Here is a 17,574-nt window from a genome sequence, read left to right on the forward strand (position 1 = left end):
AGATTAACTATCTATATATACAATTCTCAAGTCTCATCTACCCTTCAGCAATCAACTAGTCAAAAGGTTAAGACTAACCTAATCTTCTTTTCTACTACCTATACCTAGAGTTTAGTGCAGGTAAGTCTGACGAAGCAAAATCTGAAATTTATAAATTTTTAAAGCAATTCCAAGTTAATACTAGGAAAAAGGGGGAAAAGGTACCAAGTACCCCCTAAACTATGATCGAAATCTCAGAGACACCTTAACTAAACTAAGGTCCTATTACCCCTCTAACCCAATTTTTTTTGTAAATTTGTACACCTTTTTGGCTTACATGGCATCCAAATATCTCTCACGCGCCTCAATTGTGTGGAGTCACGGAGGATGCCACATTAGACAATACAAAAAAATGAGTTCAAGGGTAATAAGACCTTAGTTTAGTTAATGTGTGTTTCTAAGATTTCGGTCATAGTCTAGGGGATATTTATGTCTTATCCCGGAAAAGGGCATAAATGCACTTCTGAATTTGTCCCGAAAAACCAGTTACATGTTTAAATTAATATGGTGACCTTTTACACACCTCTACTACTAAAAAGTGAATTTATTATGACCCCTAGACGTATAGCATCACTCTCACAATGAGAGGTGTATCACACTTGCGCACAACAATGTCATCTCATTGCCACACTAGATGTCATGTCAGATTTTTTGAATGAAATTCTCCATGTCATTCAATTGTTTCTTCTTCAATGAACACCACCATGAAACCACTATCATTGCCATCATATTAGTAACAAATCTATATATTTCACCATAAAAAATAGCAGCCACCCCATAAATCGTAATAACACATGAAAATAGACAAAAGTTTTTCTTGGACAAAAATGAAGAAGCATATATAAATAGTTTGGTTGGGAACTAGTTATCCCAGGATTAATTATCCTGGGGTTAGTTATCTTGGAATAACTTATTCCACCCTTTATATGGGATAACTTATCCTATCACTATGATATAAATGGTGGGATAAGTTATCCCAAACATGTCAACCAAACAAGACATCAAACTTTTATTCTAGGACTATTTTTTTATCCCAGGACTATATTCTTATCCCTCACACCAAACGACCCCAAGGGAATAACCCGTAGAAAAGAATGACAGTGATGATGAAGTGAAGAGTGTAATAATCTAATTGATGATCCTAACTCCTCTCATAAATCATCCATTAGATGATCATCAACAGATTCAGTACTATCAGTTTCACATTTATTTATTTTTATTAACTTTGACAAATAATATGTATGTTTTTGGAGTTTTTTTTTTGTTAATTTGTTTTAGCAAACAACTCCTGCTATTTCCTAAAATCACTTATATTTCTCTCAAAATCTTGGTCAAACACCCCCACTCTTTTAAACAAGCACGCTTGGGGAAAAGAATGATTCCCTCCAATTCAATTTGTTTTAGCCTACTTTCTCTTTTAATTCGTTTAAAAAAGAACAACTTTTTCCTTTTTAGCAACTCTTTAATTTCAACTTTTCACATAACATATTTGATAGAATGCGTGCGTCCACTCTTAGTCAATGGACCAGGTCCCTTGACTCACAAGTACAATAACGAAGAGTAAATAATAACAAGAACCCAACACAAGCAGTTTACGTGGAAACCTCCTTGCTCAAGGGAGTAAAACCACGACCTGTCACACAGGATTTTCAACTGTTTCCACTAATCTTCCATAAGCAAAAGTGAAACCTAGTTACAACCAAAGTGAGAAAAAGCTATTAATCTCACAACCAAATAATAACTCTATTACTTGAAGAGCCTAAGCAGATGCCACACTGATAGCATCCAAGGAAGCTCTACTCCATTGAAGGACAAGGATGACGCTTTAGAAACTCCAAGGAGGCCCATAACAAGATCTCAAACCAAGGAGTTCAATGATAAGCTCAATGGGCTTCAATCGCTGATCCAAAGGTTTCTTATTGGGGAAGAAGAGCTCAAGCCCAAGGGAGAGGAATTGTCCAAATGCTACAATTATTTGGTGGCCCAAATTCAAGCCCAAGATGAGGAATTTTAAGGTCCAATTTCGTGCAAAAAAGGTCAAGAAGAGTCCAAGAATCAGCCACAACAAGAGTTGCTTTCTGCCCAAGTTTTGAGAGAAGACTAGTCAAACTTTCCAAGATTGTCAAGATTATTTTCCTAGTTGGGATTTACCTTATTTATTTATTTATATATAGGTTATTAATATTTCCCTTAGTCTATTTATGGTCTCCTAAGTACCATTTAATGCTTTCCTAGAAGTACTAAATGTGTTCCTAGTTAGGTTACTTTATTTCCTTTCTAGAGTAGGATTCCTTGTAATTATTTTTTTTAGGGTTTGGCTTCTTGGACGTTTTTCCCTTCTCCTATATATAGGAGTCCTTTTCATTCATTAAAGACAATTTTTAGATTGATATTAATAATATTTGAGAGAGTTCTTTGAACCTTTGTGACTTGTTCTTTGAGAATTTATCTTTAAACATTTACTAGTTTCATAGTTTAAGGTATAAAGTAACTTCTTCTTGTGATATCTTTGGTTTCTTTTTGGTATTCTTTAGAAGGTGATTAGTTTCTACATACTAATTATTGTCTTTAGTTACTCATAAAGCGGTCAAGATCCGAATCTATCGTTTTGATTCGTTTTCTCAAGTAAAGGCGTTAGATTTCTTCCATAAATCTATACGTTGTTACTTGGATCTTTTCAAGGCCTTAGAACATCTAATCTTTGGAAATTCGTGGATCTTTCCTTTGAATTTCCCATATCTTTATTTAGTTTTTTTTGTTTCTTTTCTTTGTGCTTCCGCATTCTAATATTTAATTCTCTATTTGTGATCTCCCTTAACCTTGCTGTTATCAAGTGGTATCAGAGCGGTTCTATCAAGATTCCGTTCTTGATAAATCTTGGGATTTCTTCTTAGAGCAACAAAAAAAAAAAAAAAAAAAAAAAAACGTGAACAGTAGCGTCGTGAAAAAAAAATAAAAAAAAATTATTACAGTTGCGTGAACAAAAAAAAAAAAGTTATAACTTGCTCTCAAAGAAATCTGATTACTTGTCCTCCAAGAAATTTGATTACTTGATACCCAAGAAAGCTTATTACTTGCTATTCAAGAAATCTTATTACTTGCTCTCCAAGTAAACTTATTACTTGCTCTCCAAGTTTTGCATTAATTTGTTTCCAAGCAAGAAGGTAGCAAGAAGAGGGGATTCTAGACCTTTAAGAATAAGAGGAATTTTTTTTTTTTCTTGTTCTTATAATTCTAAAATAAGTTCCTTTTTATTCGCGTTTTGTTTCAACTAAATCCTACTTGTTCTAGGACTAGTTCTTTACTTTCTTTTGTACCCCAAGATTCCATACTTTATTACTACGAACTTGATACACGTTTTGGTTTAATTATAAATCTACAAAGTATTCTCGTTCAAAGGTGATTTTGAGTGGAAAAAGGCAAGTGTGGGTGAGTTTAAAAGAGGGTAAAAGCCATATTAAAAGTGTGATACTTGATCATTTATTCTTTTTTTTTTAGATGTCTAATTCAGGTGGTAATGAGGAAAGGGCTCGTTTAGAAGCCGAGGTCAAAGGAAGGAACGACTTCACCCTTCAAGCTATGCACCAACAATTTGAGAGATGGACCCTTCAATTTCAAGAGATGAGGGATATGATTATCGAACAGAATGACACCATAGCTGCAATTAGGAGGGAGAATAATGTTGTACCCCCAAATAATGTTAGACCCCAAGTTAGAAGGAATGTACCCCATATCCCTTTTGTAAATCCTGAATATGATAATGATGATTTTGATGTTGAATTTAATCTAGAAAGAAGAGATAGGAGGGGACAAAGAGGTAGAGTAGAAGATGATAATATAAATAGTATAAAGATGAAGATGCCATCTTTCAAGGGGACAAGGGATCCAGACTTGTACCTTGATTGGGAGAGACGAGTTGAAGCCATCTTTGATTGCCATAACTACTCTGAGGGTAAGAAAGTTAAACTTGCTATTGTTGAGTTTTCTGATTATGCTGCTTCTTGGTGGAAAAAGCTTGCTAGGGACAGATTGCAAGAGGAGTTACCACCTATTGCTACGTGGGCAGAGATGAAGAGGGTAATGAGGAAGCGATTTATTCCATCATACTTCCAAAGAGATCTACAATCTCGCCTTCAACGCTTGAAGCAAGGCTCCATGTCGGTGGATGAGTACTTCAAAAGCATGGATATGGCTATGATCCAAGCTAACTGCATGGAGGAAGAAGAGGCTACAATAGCTAGATTTTTAAATGGTTTAAATACAGAAATAGCTAATGTAGTAGAGATACAACAATATGTAACTTTAGATGAGTTAGTTGATTTGTCTGTAAAAGTTGAAAAACAAATTGAGAAAAAGCAGCAAAATAACTCATGGAGAAGTCGATCAAACACTATCTCTAAGAAGCCATGGTCAACTCAAGAGGGGAAAGCTCCTTCCAAACCTCAAGATGATAGAGGTAAAGGTAAGGTTGAGGAGGGAGGTAAAACCTTTAATCCTAAATCTTCTAAACCTTCAAGTTCTATTCAATGTCACAAATGTCATGGAAGGGGGCATATGATGCATGAATGTCCAAGTAGAAGAAACATCCTACTTAGAGAGAATGGAGAATATGAGAGTGAAAAAAGTGAGGGGGAAGAAGAAGAGGGAGAAGGTGTAAGTGAGGAAGATGATTTGGAACTGCCTAATGATGGTATAATTGGGGTGGTTAGGAGAATTATGATTATCAATTTGGGTAGTGTTGATGAAGGGCAGAGAGAGAATTTGTTTCATACTAGGTGTGGGATAAAAGGGAAGACTTATTCTATGATTATTGATGGGGGAAGTTGTGCAAATGTGGTGAGTTCATACTTGGTGGATAAACTAGGAATTGCATGCATGAAGCGCTCTACCCCATATAGGCTCCAATGGTTGAATGATTGTGGAGAAGTAAAAGTAAACAAACAATGCATGATTTCATTCAATGTTGGTAGGTATGAAGATGAGATTCTTTGTGATGTAGTTCCAATGCAAGCATGTCATGTTTTACTTGGCCGACCTTGGCAGTATGATAGGGATACTAATCATCATGGGAGAAAGAATAGGTATAGTCTTCTGCATAATGGTAAGAAGTATACTCTTGCACCATTATCTCCTTCTCAAGTGTTTGAAGATCAAAAACGATTGAGGGAAACAATGGGAAAACAAAAGGGAGAGGTAAAAAGTGAGCTTGAGGGAAAAGAAAAAGGCCAAGAGATAGAAAAAAAGAGAGATGGCCGAGAGAAAGAGAGAGAGGGCAGCGATCTAAGTAAAGAGGTAAAAGAGGGTGTGAGTAAAAAAATAAAATGTTTTGGTGAGAGGAAAGAGGCTAAGGAAAAGAAAAATGAGAGCCTTTATATAAAAGCCAAAGAGTGTTTGAATGCTAGGAGAGAGGGACTGCCCATAATACTACTTACTTACAAAGAAGTATTGATTAATTTTGAACAACTAACTCCTTCTTTGCCAAATAGTGTTTCTTCTCTTTTGCAGAATTTTGAAGATGTTTTTCCTGATGACACTCCAAAGGGATTGCCACCTTTGAGAGGGATTGAGCACCAAATAGACTTTGTGCCTGGGTCTCAACTTCCTAATAGGCCTGCCTATAGGAGCAATCCTGAAGAGACCAAAGAATTACAATGGCAAGTTGAAGAATTGCTTGTAAAGGGATTTGTTCGAGAGAGTATGAGCCCATGCTCTGTTCCAGTCCTATTGGTCCCCAAAAAGGATGGAACATGGAGGATGTGTGTAGATTGTCGAGCCATCAACAAGATAACGGTAAAGTATCGCCATCCTATCCCTCGTCTTGATGACATGTTGGACCAACTGTATGGTTCCAAAATCTTTTCTAAAATTGATCTAAAGAGTGGTTACCATCAGATTCGTATGAATCTTGGAGATGAATGGAAAACTGCTTTTAAGACCAAATATGGACTTTATGAGTGGTTAGTTATGCCCTTTGGCTTGACTAATGCACCAAGCACTTTTATGAGACTAATGAATCATGTTTTTAAAGATTTTCATGGAAAATTTATTGTGGTGTATTTTGATGACATCTTGATCTTTTCTCAAAATCTGGATGAACACCTAGAGCACTTAAAACAAGTTTTTGAAGTTCTTAGAAATCAGCGCTTATTTGCTAATCTCAAAAAGTGTACTTTCTGTGTGGATCGTGTGGTTTTCTTAGGTTTTGTGGTCAGTTCTAAGGGAGTTGAAGTAGATGATGAGAAAATCAAGGCAATAAAAGAATGGCCTAAACCTAATAGTGTAACTGAAGTTAGGAGTTTTCATGGACTTGCTAGTTTTTATAGGAGGTTTGTGCGAGACTTTAGCACCATTGCTGCTCCTTTAACTGAAGTTATAAAAAAAGATAAGGTTTTTACATGGGGAAAGGAACAAGATGATGCATTTAACTTGCTGAAGGATAAATTGTGTTCTGCGCCTCTTTTGCAATTGCCTGATTTTTCTAAGTCTTTTGAAGTTGAGTGTGATGCCTCTGGTAAGGGCATAGGTGCAGTTTTGATGCAAGACTCCAAGCCAATTGCCTACTTTAGTGAAAAGCTAAGTGGAGCAACATTGAACTACTCAACTTATGATAAGGAGCTATATGCCTTGGTGAGGGCGTTAGCTACATGGCAGCACTACTTGTGGCCTCGAGAATTTGTGGTCAAGACTGATCATGAGTCATTAAAATACTTGAAGAGCCAAGGTAAACTTAGTCGTAGGCATGCTAAATGGGTAGAGTTTATTGAAACTTTTCCTTATGTAATTGCTTACAAACAAGGAAAGGAGAATGTGGTTGCTGATGCACTCTCAAGAAGGTATGTTTTGATCTCTACTCTTACTTCAAAGTTATTGGGTTTTGACCAAATCAAGTTCCTCTATGCTAATGATTCTGATTTTGGTGAGATTTTTGCTGAATGTAAGTTAGGTCCTTTTGAGAAATTTAATCTTCAAGATGAATTTCTATTCAAGGAAAATAAATTATGTGTTCCTAACTGCTCGTTGCGTGAACTATTTGTTAGGGAAGCACATTGTGGAGGGCTAATGGGACATTTTGGTGTACCCAAAACACTGGAAATACTTTCTGAACATTTTTATTGGCCTAGCATGAGAAAGGATGTTGAAAAAGTGTGTTCTTATTGTCTTGAATGTAAACAGGCTAAGTCTAGAACATTGCCGCATGGTCTTTATACTCCTTTACCTGTTTCTAATTCCCCTTGGATTGATATTTCTATGGATTTCATATTGGGGCTGCCAAGGACTAAGTATGGTAAGGATAGTATATTTGTGGTAGTAGATAGATTTTCTAAAATGGCTCGTTTTATCCCATGTAAAAAGACTAATGATGCATCTCATGTGGCTGACTTGTTTGTAAAGGAAGTGGTTAAATTGCATGGAATACCTAGAACTATTGTTAGCGATAGGGATGCCAAGTTCTTAAGTCACTTTTGGAGAATTCTTTGGGGAAAGTTGGGAACTAAATTGCTATTTTCTACATCTTGTCACCCACAAACGGACGGGCAAACGGAAGTGGTTAATAGAACTTTAGGGAACATGTTGAGGGCTATTTTGAAAGGAAAGTTGACTTCTTGGGAAGATTACTTACCTATTGTAGAATTTGCTTATAATAGAACATTCCATTCTTCTACTGGTAAGACTCCTTTTGAAGTTGTATATGGATTCAACCCCCTTACCCCCCTTGATTTATTGCCTTTGCCTACTAATGATTTTGCTAATCTTGATGGTAAGAAGAAGGCTAATATGATGAAGAAAATTCATGAACAAACAAGGCTTGCAATTGAAAAGAAGAACAAGGAAGTTGCATTGCGAAGGAATAAGGGCAGAAAATATGTTGTTTTTAAACCTGGTGACTTGGTTTGGGTGCATATGCGAAAGGAAAGATTTCCTTCCAAAAGAAAGACCAAACTAGATCCTAGAGGAAGTGGGCCATACAAAGTCCTTGAAAGGATTGGAGACAATGCTTATAAACTTGATCTTCCTGGTGAGTTCCAAGTTAGTGCTACTTTTAATGTTTCTGATCTTTCCCATTTTGATGCAGATTTGAATTCGAGGACGAATTCTCTTCAAGAAGAGGGGAATGATAGCATCCAAGGAAGCTCTACTCCATTGAAGGACAAGGATGACGCTTTAGAAACTCCAAGGAGGCCCATAACAAGATCTCAAACCAAGGAGTTCAATGATAAGCTCAATGGGCTTCAATCGCTGATCCAAAGGTTTCTTATTGGGGAAGAAGAGCTCAAGCCCAAGGGAGAGGAATTGTCCAAATGCTACAATTATTTGGTGGCCCAAATTCAAGCCCAAGATGAGGAATTTTAAGGTCCAATTTCGTGCAAAAAAGGTCAAGAAGAGTCCAAGAATCAGCCACAACAAGAGTTGCTTTCTGCCCAAGTTTTGAGAGAAGACTAGTCAAACTTTCCAAGATTGTCAAGATTCTTTTCCTAGTTGGGATTTACCTTATTTATTTATTTATATATAGGTTATTAATATTTCCCTTAGTCTATTTATGGTCTCCTAAGTACCATTTAATGCTTTCCTAGAAGTACTAAATGTGTTCCTAGTTAGGTTACTTTATTTCCTTTCTAGAGTAGGATTCCTTGTAATTGTTTTTTTTAGGGTTTGGCTTCTTGGACGTTTTTCCCTTCTCCTATATATAGGAGTCCTTTTCATTCATTAAAGACAATTTTTAGATTGATATTAATAATATTTGAGAGAGTTCTTTGAACCTTTGTGACTTGTTCTTTGAGAATTTATCTTTAAACCTTTACTAGTTTCATAGTTTAAGGTATAAAGTAACTTCTTCTTGTGATATCTTTGGTTTCTTTTTGGTATTCTTTAGAAGGTGATTAGTTTCTACATACTAATTATTGTCTTTAGTTACTCATAAAGCGGTCAAGATCCGAATCTATCGTTTTGATTCGTTTTCTCAAGTAAAGGCGTTAGATTTCTTCCATAAATCTATACGTTGTTACTTGGATCTTTTCAAGGCCTTAGAACATCTAATCTTTGGAAATTCGTGGATCTTTCCTTTGAATTTCCCATATCTTTATTTAGTTTTTTTTGTTTCTTTTCTTTGTGCTTCCGCATTCTAATATTTAATTCTCTATTTGTGATCTCCCTTAACCTTGCTGTTATCAAGCTGCCCACTAAGCTATCACCACTAGACAACTTAGGATTCAACTAAGCAACACACAGGTATCCTACTAAACCACCCACTCTAGATGACTTAGACTTTGACTAAGCAACAAAACGATGTTGCCCACTAAATCAGTTACCCTTAACCGATTTAGACTTTTCAACCAAAACTCAATATCTGAATCCTTTATAGATTTAGGAACAGATTTACAATGTATGTGCAAAAGAAATAATCCTAAGACAACTAAGTTTACAGCTCTATCAGGTCCCTGTTGTTCTTGAGGATGATTCTTCACTTTTGTTGGCCTTTGCAAGAGTTCTTGAGAGTTTTTATTTTCAAGTTGCAAAAACTAAAGTTATGACTATTGGACATAATCTTTATGAAGAATAGTCACAACCTTCGAGGCCATGCCATTGTCTGAGGTTTCTGCCACAGTTGGAGACTGTGCACCAACTAATTGTACTTTTTTCCAGCCTGGCAGTTGTGTGTATATTTGCGTCGGGGATCAGGTCCCTGGGTTTCTGGGTTTGTCAAATCATCAAAACTACAACTAACAATATTTAAGACCAAGATAAAAAGACAACTTGGTATATTTGACGTATATTTAATTTTCGACTACAAAATTTAAAAGTCTTTTTTTTCCGTAAAATTCGTAGAAAATCAAAATAGGCTAAATAAATTGAAACAAAGGGAGTAAACATTTTTAACCTCCCAAGAACATAAAAAAATTTGAAGGTAGAAAAATTGTTTCCATATATCCTCAATTCAAGTAAAACATTACAAGAATGCAAGCAAAGAGAATACATTAGTGAAAATAATAGAGAAAAAGAACAATAACAACAAATATACCGATAATCAAATCAAAGAAAAGAACAATTAATCAAAATAGTGTTAGGACTGAAATAAGCAGGTGTAATGCGGAAGCTAGCAAAGCAAACCTCGAAAGACCATGAGTAAGAAGACAAACGAGAAACACATCAAAAGAGATAGATTTAACGTGGTTCGGTCAATCGACCTACGTCTACAAAGGAGATGAGCAATCAAATATAAATATGATAGTACAAAATATAGAGAGAAACAACTTCAACCAATTCACTCGGAATATAAGGAGGTACACAAAATTCTCCTCCATAACCGCAGCTCTCAAAACCCTAGGACTACATTGTGAATGTTGATTAAATTAGAAGGAACAAACTTATATTTATAGAGTCCTAAACCTTTCCTACAAGAAAAAGACTAGTTAAAATATTAAAATATTTTCCTAAAAAGAAACCTTATTTATGATAAGAAATCAGGGCAAATAAATGTCAACAAATAGAAGCGTGAATGAACACACTCATTTTATTTGAATGAATAGGAAGACATTTTGTTTGCAGTTTACAAGCATGTATGAAACGGGAGTACAATAGTAAAGAAGCTACGCGAGTAAAGAATACTAACAACAACAAATAATATGATAATTGAACGAAAAAGAACAATAGGTAATCAAAAATCGAATCAAAGGGAGCAACAGCTAATCAAGATTTTTATTTGAATCAATAGCGAGACTCTGTTTTGAGTTTACTTGTATGAATGAATAGTTCCATTACAAAGAATCAGCTATTAATTCGACAAATGTGTTTCTCAGTATCTAACTTGAATCAATTTGAGTATTCATCATTTCTCTTGAGAGACGGTGATTCAGAGATCCGGCATATCAGTTCCGCCATTGTTGACCTTTAAGTTCGATTTACTCAGTGGTACAAATGTAGTACCATTCTCCTGTTGATACGGCGGTGGTGTTGCTGAAACTGACGGTGGATGAGCCAAAAAGACGAGATGAACTGGACTGTGATTCAGTGATTCCGGCATATCAGTTCTGCTATTGTTGACCTTCAAGTTTGATTTTCTCAGTGGCACAAATGTAGTGCCGTTGGCCTGTTGATACAGTGGTGGTGCTGCTAAAACTGACGGTTGACGAGCTGATGCCCAAAAGTTGGATTTTCTCAGTGGAGTTTTATACTCTGTTTTCTCCGGTAATGATTTCGGAATCGAAAGATAAAGAAGATGGGTCCTGTTCATACGGAGATCAAAGTTTTCCATGATTTTTCCATGTCTCATCATCATTCTCACTGTAAAACAAGAAAACAGAATCAGTAATTGAAAATTCAAGAACAGAGAAAGAACTCCATGTATGAAAATAATAAAAGAAGAAAAGAAAACAGAGACCCCATGCTTACCAAAAATTCTGTAGTAAATAAAAAAGTCGAGTAAGAAGAGGGAAGCAATGATAAACAACACACATCCGTAGAGCCATTTTCACGGAGAGCCAAAGAGGGAAAATTGGTTCTGTAACTTTTGGATCTCAGAAGAAGAAGAAGAAGAAGCAAATCTGAGCGGTTACTTATGTAAACAAAATTCAGTTACTTAAAAAGGCGGGAGACCTTTGTTACTGGCTTTCACGTGGCAAATTTTTGTTATATGGCATATGTACGCAATTTTGTTTAGCTTGCATTTGGACCTGTGATATGAAAATTATAAATTTTAAATTAGCTTTAGACATATGATTCAAAATTATGATTTCAAATCATAATTTAATTAAATTTTGTAAAAAACAACTCATGCTCGACGTGATGAAATAATATGTACCATGCAAAAGAATTATATTAAAGAATAGTTAATTTGACTCATCTCCATCTGCATATAGTTTTGGCTTGTCTTTTGTATTCATGACAAGTCTATACTTATTTTGGATCTTGTACTCATTTTAGTAGCTTTGTACTGTGGTCTACAAGGTCTGGGATTGAATCTTGTCTTGTTGTACATATATTTATGTTATTTCTCTTCATTTCATTGTTTATTTCCCTTTAATGTTGTGATTTCCGTTGATTTGAGGTTTTCTGCCCACTAGGCATATTGCACAATCACACCAAATTGATCGTTACATAACTGAGTCTTTTCGTATTATCTAATGATGAGTTTAAACGATATGATACAATAAAATTTAAGTAACAATCAAAACAAATATTGTATTTAAACTAATAATACAATATAATACAACGGGTAATAACCATCTAAAGAAGGTGTAATTGAAATAAAACACTAAGGGGCCATTTGGTTTGAATACAAGTTATGTTGGGATAAGTTATACATGAATAAGTTATGTTGTGATTAGTTATATTGAGTAATTTTTATTGCTTGTTTGGTTTGTCATATGCAAACTTATATTTATTGCATAATTTCTAAGAATAAGTTGTTTGTTTACAATAATACCCTCCACCTTATTTAGTTTTTTTTTACATTTTCTTTGCAAGCATTAATTAGTTATTCATTCTTAAAGATAAAATTTTCATCTTATTTAGCTTAAATATTTTGTGTGTGCATTTCCATGATTGTGCCGTGTGTTTTTAAAATTAAACTTTCATCTTATCTAACTTAAAAATAGAACTTCCATCTTATTTAGCTTAAAAATAATATTTCCATCTTATTTAGTTTTAAAATAAAACTTTCATCTTATTTAGTTTTAAAATAAAGCATTCATCTTATTTAGCTTAAAAATAAAGCTTTCATTTTAAGTTTATTAAAGTAAAATAAATTTTATCACTAAAGTTATCTACATTTTAATTGATATATAAAAATAGTTTTTAAGTGAGTAGTAAACTATTTAATTAAAAACATGTAATTTAGTAGTGGAGTAAACATTTTAAGAGAAATCAAAATATAAATAAACATAAGAGTTAGGCAAATAAATCCAACTTCTAACATATTCATAAATAAAAATTGTAGTTATAAAATGTATTTTTTAATAGAAAAATATATTATCATAAGAACAACGAATAATTAAGATTGTGAATGTTATTATAAATGTTGTTAAAAATTATGTTAATATACATGAATGTAAAGTGGTGTAGAAAAGAGAGTTTAAGAGGGTATTTTTGTTATTTTACATACTTTGTTGCAGGATAAGTTTTCTTGGGATTACTATTCCAACCCAGAGAGGGATAACTTATCCGAGGACTAATTGTTAATCCTGGCCTTTGTAACCAAACAACAGATTAGAGGCCACTTAAAAATTATCCAGGGGTTAATTCTTTTATCCATCAACCAAACGACGCCTAACAACAAATAATATGATAATCATAAAAGAACAAGAGGTGATTAAAATCGAAGCAAAAGAGATGAAAAGGAAGACTCTGTTTATCAGTTAACTTATTAATAGATCCATTACAAAGTATCAGATATTAATTCAGTAAAAAATTTAGCATAGAAATGCATCATTTGTTGAACTTGCAGCTCCATTTCTCTGAGAATGCATCAAGAATCTTCGTTTAGCTGCAACCAGAGACAGTGTGTTCATAAGTTTAATAATCTTAAATATTTCAATTACCAAGAAATCAATTTGTAGGGTCAAAATGGGAATCATTCAGTCGTAGAGTATGTAACGACTGGATACGATGATCCAATGGTGCAGAGAGAAAAATGTTGTCAAGAATCCTGTTGTGACAACAAACAAAGAGTACGCCTGATTGGTCTTCGGATTTCTTGATATGTTATGGCGGGGTTCCATTAATGATGAGACGAATGCCAGTGGCCCAAAATGCATAGTACTGAAGAGGTATAGGGAGGAGTATTCTTATACTGATTCGCAAGAAGCAAGGCAACAAAGTGGCAGAACAACAACTGGTGATGCGACCTATTGGATACAATGAAGGCGTACCAAGAATCACATGGACGGAGGAGAAGGTTCAACAGATGAATGTAGTTGAGGAGTTACAATTAGCTGTCATAGGAAAGTTTTCCTATGGATGGCCAGAGCTGAATGAATTAAGGACCTTAATTCCTAAACAATGCAAAGTGAAAGGAGATTGCAAAATAGGATTGTTGAGAAACAGATACATCTTGATACGTTTCAATCTAATGAAGGATTACATAAACATGTTGTCGAAAAGCGTCCATTACATAACAACAAAAGATGGTATAGCATATCAAATGAGAACTTTCATTTACGATACTACTTTTACGTCGGAGAAGGAAACAACACAAGTTATGGCCTGGATTTCGTTTCCAGATCTGCTTCCCACTTTCTTTGCGTAAGAATCACCGTTCTCTCTAGCATCGGCAGTGGGAAAACCTATTCAATTGGATTCAGCTACCATTAATAAGACTCAGCCAAGTTGTGCAAGGGTTAAGGTCCAAGTGGACTTGGCAACTAAATTACCTAAATTGGTGGAGATTGAGGTGGTCAATGAGAAAACAAAAAAATCGAGGGTTATGGTTGTTAAAATACAATATGACATGCTTCTAAAGTGTTGTCACATATGTAACCTGCAGGGTCATGAGGAAATGGAATGTAGAATCTTACATCCAAAACTGAAAGAGAAAAAGTTGACAGAAAACTTGGCAGAAGAGTGAGTTTCATCAATGGGAGGGTGGTATTCACCAAATGGACTGTGACTAATAGAAGGTTCAATGCTGATAAAGGGAAACTAATGGATGAGCCACAATCTAAGGTCACTTCTGAGAACCTTTTTGATGTGTTACAAGATGAGGAAGATTCAACTAAGGAGAAGATACAAGAGGCTGAGCATGGGAGAGGAAGTGATAGGAAGCGAACTTCAAAATATTACGCTTCCACAAAAAACATTTCACAGGTACAGGATGCAGGGCAAAGGGATGAGAGCCACATTAATGAGGAATTAAATGCACTTGCCAAATCCTTAGATAATAGTGTTACAAACAATTGTCCAGCTATGAATGATGAATTGAACAAAGATGACAACACTTCTATAACTACTATAGTCGTTTTTGATAAGATAAGTCAAGAGGAACCACACTCCAGTATCCAGGAGACACCTGTAACAGAGTTGGTAGTCAGCCGTGATGTTGAGGAACATATACACATCATGAAGGGCACAGAAATACATCAGATATTAGCAACAACAGAGTATGAAGTACCTCTTCAAATTGATGATCCCAATCAAGTCATAAAGAAGAAAGAAGGAATATATCCAGTAGTTTCTCAGATACAAGGTGGTCAGACTCCATACAAAGATAAGACTTCTCTAGCAATCTTCAATACAGTCTCTCCAGTTCATGTGTAGCATAACATTGTCTCACATCAGTTGGAAGACATAGAGGATAGAGTCAACAATGAGAAATCACATCCAGAGGCAGCCGTAAGTGAAGACAAAGAGGAAGAAAGCAATCAGATCACAGAGAACAGGATTTGACACTTGCTGGAGTATCACCACTAACTAAACCCAAATCTAGGAAAGTTAAAATCAAGGTGGAGCAACAATCAATTAGGGCTAATCCTGGTAAGGTAGTTAAAGCTAGTGTTAAATGATGATAAAAGTTTTGTTTTGGAATGTGAGATCAGTAAGGTCTCAAAATTCATTCCACATAATTCAAATGCTTCACATATATCATAAATTTGTTGTTATTGCCTTAATGGAGCCATTCCAGGAAGTGAGACAAATTCACAGATTCAAAAGAAGATTGGGGATGCAGTATGCAAATTTGAATCAAAATGGTAAGATGTGGATATTTGTTCAAGAGCATGTACAGATGGGAGTTATCTCTAACACTGAACAACAAATATCATTACAGTTGCACTTCCAGGAAACTGGTCAAACTGTAGTCACCACTACAGTTTATGCAAAATGTGATGCTCAGGATATGCAGGCGTTGTGGGATGACATCTACTGCCTAAGTTCATCTATGACTCTCCCTTAGTTGATAGGAGGAGATTTTAATGTAATATTGCATGAGGAGGAGAATATTGGAGGTTTACCTGTATACCCTCAAGAAAATGAGGACTTTGCATTCTGTGTAAACTCTTATGACCTTCTAGATATCCATTTTACAGGAAGTCCTTATACTTGGTGGAATGGGAGAATTGACCAAGACTGTATCTTTAAAAGGCTTGATAGATTTTTTGTCAATGCTAACCTTTTAAGTACCTTTAGGGGAGCTGAGGTGGTTCATCTATCAAGGGATGGGTCTGATCATGCTCCACTTCTCCTCTCTTGTGGGGGTTAAGAGAGGGTGATTCATAAACCTTTTAAATTTCTAAAATTCTGGACAGAATAAGAGGATTTTTTGGAGGTGGTAAGGAACAACTGGGTGTCAGCAGAGAGTGATGTATTCATCAATTTGAAGCAAAAATTGAAGAAGACTAAGACAGCTCTGTGTCACGTCCCGCCACACCACAGTTAAATTTTGCGTCCGGATAAGGGCGGAAGGGTCTAGAGTTGTGGAGAGGTTTTCGGAAGACTCTAGAACCCTTTAGATTATTCAAGAAGGCTAGAGAATTCTAAGGAATTCTCTAGAATAATTTATATAGTTTCCAAGGAAAGCCTTAGAATTCTCTAGAGTGTGTAGAGAATTCTAGAGAGGGGCTTTTGTGTAAATATCTTAGGGACTTGTAAGTAATTTTAATTTACACTTTAGTCCCTAGGAGTTAGTATAAATAGGGGGTGCCATTCATTTGCAAGGCATCCAACCATCCAAGCAATCACTCAAGTGTAAAGCAATCTTCCAAAAGCAATACAAAATCCTTTTTCCAAAACTCTCTTTGTTCTTTCTAAGTCTTTCATTAAGCATTCTCTTAGCGATCTAGTCTTAAAGGGCTTACTTGAGTTTACAAGATCGTGAAAGATTCGTGAGTAAGTTGTCAAGTGCCGCACAGAGCTTTAGTAAGACTCTAAGTCCGTGACATCTGTCTCAGTGGAGTAGGGAGAAATTTGGAGATATTTTCAAGCAGCTCTCCATCAGGGAGGAAATAGTCAGAATCAAGGAAAAGCTATTTGAAGAATCTCTATCTGCAGGTAATAGAATGATTCTTCAGAGGGCATAAGCAGAACTGAAGATTTATGTCCATTATGAGGAAGAATATTGGAGTCCAATGGTTTGTTGAAGGAGAAAAGAATACTAGGTTTTTCCACTGCCTGGTAAATGGAAGAAAGTGAAGGTTACAAGTGAACAAAATCACGAAATCGTATGTGGGTAGAGGGCCAGGCGTTGGTGCAGCAGAAGCAAAGCTTTTCTTCCAAGATCAGTTCTCAGATAGAAGGGCAGAGGTAGAGCTGACTTTACTGGATCATATGCCTACTGTAATCAATGATGTGGAGAATGAAATGATTAATAGCCTTTCTACCTTTGAAGAGGTTAAGGCTGTGGTTTTTGAATTAAATGGGATAGTGCCAGTGGGCCTAGGGCTGGGCATAAATACCGAAAAGCTGAAACACCGAACCGAACCAAATTTTTTTGGTATTTCGATTTTCAGTATATATTTTCATATTTTCGGTATTTCGGTTCGGTTTTTGGTATGTGATTTTTGTATTTTCGGTATTTCGGTTTAATCAAAATACATTATATTATAATAT

At 35.4% G+C, this 17,574-nt stretch overlaps 1 long non-coding RNA gene across 1 annotated transcript; it reads right to left on the reverse strand.

The window, feature by feature from the left end:
• Window positions 1–14,876: 14,876 nt before the first annotated feature.
• Window positions 14,877–15,227, reverse strand: LOC125832779 (uncharacterized). The gene is made up of 2 exons (XR_007443263.1): window positions 15,143–15,227; window positions 14,877–15,040 (listed from the first exon to the last, which is right to left on the reverse strand). It is a non-coding gene; the product is annotated as an uncharacterized LOC125832779 (long non-coding RNA).
• Between the last annotated feature and the right edge of the window lie 2,347 nt (window positions 15,228–17,574).

This window comes from Solanum verrucosum, unplaced genomic scaffold (assembly GCF_900185275.1).
Source record: "Solanum verrucosum unplaced genomic scaffold, falcon-dt-bn FXZP01000081.1, whole genome shotgun sequence".
NCBI lineage: Eukaryota > Viridiplantae > Streptophyta > Magnoliopsida > Solanales > Solanaceae > Solanum > Solanum verrucosum.